Source organism: Nycticebus coucang, chromosome X, assembly GCF_027406575.1.
Source record: "Nycticebus coucang isolate mNycCou1 chromosome X, mNycCou1.pri, whole genome shotgun sequence".
Classification (NCBI taxonomy): domain Eukaryota; kingdom Metazoa; phylum Chordata; class Mammalia; order Primates; family Lorisidae; genus Nycticebus; species Nycticebus coucang.
This window is the reverse complement of record NC_069804.1, coordinates 54,323,221-54,330,411: the sequence shown is the minus strand read 5'-3', so window position 1 is coordinate 54,330,411 and position 7,191 is coordinate 54,323,221. Positions and strand designations below refer to the sequence as shown.

The window sequence follows — 7,191 nt, the reverse complement described above, 5'->3', positions numbered from 1 at the left end:
CAAGTAGTTGGGACTACAGGCATCTGCCACAATGCCCAGCTATTTTTTGTTGCAGTTGTCATTGTTGTTTAGCTGGCCCAGGCTGGGTTCGAACCCTTTAATCTTGGTGTATGTGGCTGATGCCATAACTACTGTGCTATGGGTGCTGGCCGATGGGTTTAATTTAATAGGTAAAGCACATATGGTAACTACATTATACTGTTTAAACTAATGACAGTGGAAGGAAAATGATTTTTTTTCTCTATTCTTTGTCACTTTTATTCAGTTGTAGTTTTTTTTTCCTTATTTTCAGTGCCAGACATGGCAAGGAGTGATTACAGCCAACTGTTATTAAAACATTTGTTCGCAACATATACCCCCTTTATTCCACTGACCCCAAACTGACTCATTTTGTGTGCTTTCATTCTTTTTTTTTAATATACCACCACCAAGACCAGGTGGAGGGGGCAAGGGTAAGAGAGATGAAGGGGAAGAGTCCAGGAGGCCAGGAGAGGAGGAATGCTACAAGCCACAGTAAGGATGAGCTGTATTTAATTTAAAAAGGGGGGGAAGGGGTGTACCCCACAAATGATACAGTAATGAGGATACACAATTCAATCCCATAGCATGACTGAAGGCTTTCACTGTGTTTGACGTCATCACAATGGAAGGCATAAAAGTGGAGTAAATCAATGTTGATACAGTCCAATCTAGTCCATTAGGCAAGATGGTGCAAGAAGTCATTTAAATTAAAAGTGCCCTACCCTTACCTAAATGGCTAGCAGACATGGAGAATACCAGTGATGAATCCACCAGAGCTTTCTCCATGTAGCTATAAAAATGTGTTGTCGAATGGCACACTGTCAAACACTGGAAAGGGGCGCCACAATGGACCTCTCTCTTTTATAGGTACGAATGCTAGATTCAACTATCTCAACTAAGCAGGAAGTAGGTTCTTCTGCTAGGAATGCCAACCCTAATTCACTTTGTCTTGAAATATATACAGATTGTTTGTAGTAGCTACAGCAATGATATTCTCCTTGGGGTGCCAGGCTGTGTGAAGGATTTTCTTGTTGAAATCTAGGCTGTCAACACTTATTTCGTCTTTCTTTCTCTTGCCGCTTGCACAGACTTTGCGTGGCTTCAAAACTGTGCGAGGCTTATTGTTTTCCCGAGATGCTTCTAGGGTTATGTCTCGCTTTGTGTTCCTGTCAAACATTCTGAAGAAGTTATTGTAAGATCCAGTCATGACAACACTATCAGATCCATTCCAACAACATTCAAACTTGTCAAATATGCAGTCATTTTCATACAGTGAACAAAGTTTACTTCTGAGGTATTCATGCACTTATGTTTAGAATGCCTGTCACAGAGAGCAGATGCCCTCATGTCACATAACCGAATTGTTCCTTTACTGCTGCTGTATACAAATGTGTTACAGCTGTGTGGATGGAATTCTGCTGCCGTAATCACCTCTGTTAGCTCCTCCATGTTGGCAGGCTTGATATCCACAATGTTGAAACTCCTGTCTGTAATTTCCAGATGCCAAAGATTAATCCGCAAATCATCTGCAGATAAATATGTTTCATAATCACTATTGATGGAGATGGAATTGATGTGGTATGTATGAGCATTGGCAAATATTCTTCGTGGACTGGACTCGACCATTAGATCCATGGGCCTAAAGACTGGCACGTGTAGTGTAGTAACTGTAGTAGGATCTCTATACCTTCCATCTTCCTCTTTCAAGTTATACCCTTCTGGTCTCTTGTCTCTTTCACTGATTTTCCATAATTTTATTGTTTTATCATTGGTAGACAACAAAAACTGAGCAGCATTTTTCTGGGGTAACCACCTAATTTTGTTGATCTTTTCTTCTATTTCTAAACTTTTCAAGTAGTCAAACTCTGGTTCATGGCTCTGGAAGGTGCTGTAAACATTATATTCTCCTCTGCTATGAGACTGGATTTTGTTCTCACTGGGGTGTTGTGAGGATTAATTCATTAGTGTTTGTAAAGCACTTTGAGATCCTCAGGTCAAAGGCGCTCCTGCTCCTGTTGAAAGATGACAACTCTACCACCTTTATCTCCTGTTGCTAGTAATTCTCCAGAATGATTAAATTCTACTGTAGAAATTACATCTGCTTCTGCTACATCATCATCTACTGCTCCTTTCACCTGAGAAAAACACCACTGAATATCATTCCCTCCTCCAGCTCCTGCCATGTTGCGCTGCAAATGGTGACCCTGCTGGGTTCCTCGGGGTCTCTGCTTCCTGAACTCACCTGGGGATGGGGGTGTAGGAAGGGCAGATGGCGGCGGATGGCACCTGTGGGGGGAGGGAGCGGGGGCCCGAGTGAGAAGGAAGGAGGGGCGGGCAGACCGGCCTGCAGGATGGTGGATTTCACTGGGGGCTTCCCCGCTCGTGTTCTTTCTCCAGCGGCGGCGGCGGCTACGACAGCTACGGCGCCGACGGCGGCAGGGGCAGGCGACTCCACTAGGAAAATGATTTTTAAAATAGAACTAAGATGACACCTGACAGTTACAAATAGTAAAATACTAGAAATTAGTGAATGAATAAATAAGATGACATTTCATCAGTGGCTATTCAATATTTTGCTTTTAGGAACCCAGAAGAAACTGTCTTCTTGGATGATGCCTGTGACTCAGTGGGTAGGGTGCTGGGCCCCATATACCGAGGGTGGCGAGTTCAAACCTGGCAACGGCCAAATTGCAACAACAACAAAAAAATAGCCAGGTGTTGTGGTGGGTGCCTGTAGTTCCAGCTACTCGTAACCATTGTGCTACAGGCCCCAAGCTAAGCTATTTTCTTTCTTTCATATATTTTGTAGAGAGGAATTTCTGGGTTAGCAGATTTTATTTTTAATTACATTTCCTCAACAAATTTGGCAATGAGGGTGGGATGAGTCTGAGTCTGGCAGTTCATAAATTGAACCAACAAACTAAAGGTTTTGTGGTCAAACAACAGTCAGAAAAGAGCTTTGAATTATAAAACATTGCTCTTTCAGAGTATTATCTGGATAAACCACCTATGCCAAATGCAAGATCTTACTATTGAATAAGTAAATACCGTCAGAATCTCCAATGACTTTGATGGAGGAAATATATGAGAAGCTAGAAATAGTGTCTGTAGGTCTTGCTCTTCAATAGCTGTGAAGTTAGGGGACTTTTTACAAGACTGCCCTCACTTCTGATGCCAACTGATGCCAACTGAAGAGTTTAGGGCTTCAATAATTCACTAGAAGAACTCACCGTTATGGTTTATTATAGTGAAAGGATACAGATTAAAATCAGCAAAGGGAAGCAGCTCATAGGGCAAAGTCCAAGAAAGTATCAAACGCAGAGCAGACACCATGTGGTTCAAAGCCCCAAATCATAAATCCATTGTTAGACTGTCTGGTGTGGCTTAAGGCTCTCAGGTAAACAAAGACATTCTTCCTAGAGATCATCTCCCAGGAACCAAAGGCAAAGGCCAGACCTCTCTTTAAGTAAGGTTAATTCTTCACTAAACAATGGGGAAAACTCCTTTGTCACATTTGGAATGGATAAACATCTGAGAATCCAGTATCCCAGTGGCCTGAATACAGTTCCTTGGGCTTGGATAAATGAACCTATTTGCTGAGGTTCTTACAAGGGCTTCATCCCAGGCAATTTAATTATTGGTATTTATGGGATGAATATCCTTCTAAGAGGAAAGTAAAAAAGATATTTGGATAGCTGGAGGAAAGACTGAGAAAAACTGAAAAGGAAATTCAAGAATTAAAAGGCATAGAACCCTTTCCTCCTTTCTTTGCTTCCTCATTCACTCCACCCTCCCTGCATCTCTTTATCCCTCCCTGGGAGAAGGGAGGTGATGTTCCTTTGGATGATCTGCAAAGAGGGACAAGGGCACAACTTCATTGGCTAGTAATAAATTATCTGCCCTACTTGAGGACACATTTTCTGTGCCTGATTCCCTCGCCCTAAGTCCACTTCATGTCTTAGCCTGCTTTTCACCTCTAAGCATCCCTCATCATCCATATGCCTTGTAGCTAGGAAAGCAGATACTTCATATGATAAAGAGGCATGGTCATGGAATAATTGAGAACTTGATACAACATTATGATCCCAAGCGAAGGCAACCAGACAGAGAATACCTATACTGGTCACATGAAAATAAGCAAACAAAAAAGGTGTTCGGCTGAGAAAAGATTCAAATTACTAAAATCAGAAATGAGAATGGTGACTATCAGGGAAATAAAAAGGATTATGAGATAATATGAATAAGTGTACATTAACAAGTTAGATAAACAAGATGAAATGGACAAATTCCAGGAGACAAATTACCAAAAGTGGCTCAAGAAGAATTAGGAAATCCAAATAGACCTATAACAACAAAAGAATTTCAATCAATTTAATAAAACCCTCCTAATAAAGAAAGTACCAGGACAGATGACTCCATTGGTATATTCTACTAAACTTTTAAGGAAGAATTAACACCAATTATTCTCAAAGTCTTCAAAAAATAGAAGAGGAGGAATACATACTTCCTAACTAATTTTATAAAGCCAGCATTACCTTAATACCAAAAAGCCAAAGACATGAAAAGAAAACTACAGGCCAATATCTCGATGTATATAGAAGTAAATATTCATAGCAAAAATACCAGCAGACCAAGTTCAGCAACATATTAAAAGAATTAACACCAAGATCATGTGGGATTCATTACAGGAAGGATACTTCAACATATGAAAGTCAATCTTTTTAATATACTACATTAACAGAATGAAGATCACATTGATGCAGAAAAAACATTTGACAAAATCCAACATCTTTTTATGATAAAATCCTTGACAAGTAAGGATCAGCAAGGAATTTCCTCAACATGAAAAAGGTATTTACGAAAAACTCATAGCCAGCATTATATTCAATGGTAAAAGACCTAAAGTGTTACCCTAAGATCAGGAACAAGATAAGGTTGCCCACTTTTGTCACTTCTATTAAACTTTGTACTTGAAATTCTAGTTAGAGCAATTTTCAGACAAGAAAAAGAAATAGAACTGTGTTCGCAGCCGCCGCCGCCGCGCCGCTGTGACTGTCTAACGCCAGCTCCGCCTCTAGCTCCCCGAGCTCCAGCCCAAGGAGAAGCGGGGTAAGTAAGGAGGTCTTTATACCAGAGCTGGTACAAAACAGACTGCCCGCAGATACATCGGTAGTAAAGCACCCAGGAAGCAATTCGTTACAAAAGCCGCTCGCAAAGTACGTCCCCTACTGGAGGGGTGAAGAAACCTCATCACTACAGGCCTGGTATTGTACAGGCACTCCGTGAAATGAGACGTTATCAGAAGTCAATTGAACTTCTGATTCACAAACTTCCTTTCCAGGGTCTGGTGCGAGAAATTGCTCAGGACTTTAAGACAGATCCGTGCTTCCAGAGCACAGCTATTGGTGCGAGTGAGGCCTATTTGGTTGGCCTTTTTGAAGACACCAACCTGTGTGCTATCCAAGCCAAACGTGTAACAATTATGCCAAAGGACATCCAGCTAGCATGCTGCATACGTGGAGAACATGCTTAAGAGTCCACAATGATGGCAAAATATTTCATTATAAAAAAAATTCTCTTCTTCCTGTTATTGGTTAGAACATTTGGTATTTTCCCCCATGGGTTCAAAAGATACTTAAGTATATGATTGCAACAGGAAAAATAGGGGACAGAAACTCGGTATTGGCAGTTTTTCCATTTTCATTTGTGTGTGAATTTTTAATATCTATGCAGGGATGTGCAGCGTTAATGCAAGTCAAAATGTTTCAGTGAACGAGTTTCAGCAGTTCAACTTTATAACAATTATAAATAAAACTGTTAAATTTTTATGGACCAGAAAAAAAAAAGAAAAAAGAAAAAGAAGTAAAAGGTGCTCAAATTGGAAAGAAAGTAAAACTATTTCTATTCCCAGTTAATATGATTTTATATATAAATCATAAAGAATTCACAAAAACTATTAGAGTGCCTAAATGAATTTTGCAAAATTGCAGAATACAAGATCAATACACAAAGGTCAATTGTATTTCTATATACTATCAATGAACAATCCAAAAATAAAATCAAGAAAACAATACTGGGGTGGTGCCTGTGGCTCAATGAGTAGAGCGCCGGCCCCTTATACTGACGGTGGCTGGTTTGAACCTAGCCCCAGCCAAACTGCAACAAAAAAATAGCCTGGCATTGCAGGGGGCGCCTGTAGTCCCAGCTACTTGGGAAGCTGAGGCAAAAGAATTGCCTAAGCCCAAGAGCTGGAGGTTGCTGTGAGCTGTGATGCCACAGCACTCTACTGAGGGCAACAAAGTGAGACTCCGTCTCTAAAAAAAAAAGGAAGAAAGAAAAAAGAAAACAATTCTGTTTACAATAGGATAAAAATAATAAAATACTGAAAATAAAGTTAACCAAGTGTGTACAAGACTTTTACACTGAAAAACACAAAAGAAGACCTAAATAAAAGGAAAGATATGTAGTATTTATGGATTGGAAGACTCAGCATTGTTCAGATTTAAATACTCTCAAAACAATCTACAGATTCACTGTAATCTCTATCAAAATCCCAAAGGCCTTTTTCTTTCTTTTGCAGAAAATGAAAAGCTGATCCTGAAATTTGCATGGAATTACAAGGGGCCAGGAATAGCCAAAGCAATCTTGAGAAAGTTGGAGAACTCACACTTCCTGATTTCAAAACTTACTATAAAGGTACAATAATCAAAACAGTGTGCTGCTGGCACAAGGTTAAACATATGTATAGATCAATAGAATAGAATCAAAAGTCCAGAAATAAACCTATCAGCTCAAGTGAGGGTGCCAAAACCATTCAATGGGGAAAAGCATTGTGCTTCAACAAACAGGTACTGGGAAAACAGGATGTACGCGTGTAAAAAGAATGAAGTTGGGGGGCGGCTCCTGTGGCTTAGTGGGCGGTGCGCCATCCCCAGATACCGAGTGTGGTGGGTTCAACACGGGCCCCCGCCAAACAAAAAAATCGCCAGGTGCTGTGGTGAGTGCCTGTAGTCCCAGCTACTTGGGAGGCTTAGGCAAGAGAATCGCCTAAGCCCAGGAGTTGGAGGTTGCTGTGAGCAGTGAGACACCATGGCACTCTACCGAGGGCGATAAAGTGAGACTCTGTCTCTACAAAAAAAAAAAAAAAAGTTGGACCCTGACTTCATACTG

General features: G+C 40.6%; 1 pseudogene across 1 annotated transcript; it reads right to left on the bottom strand.

The window, feature by feature from the left end:
- Positions 1 to 243: 243 nt before the first annotated feature.
- Positions 244 to 2,467, bottom strand: LOC128578224 (serine/threonine-protein phosphatase 2A 55 kDa regulatory subunit B alpha isoform-like; annotated as a pseudogene). Its single transcript, XR_008377689.1, has one exon. The product of XR_008377689.1 is annotated as a serine/threonine-protein phosphatase 2A 55 kDa regulatory subunit B alpha isoform-like (transcript).
- Between the last annotated feature and the right edge of the window lie 4,724 nt (positions 2,468 to 7,191).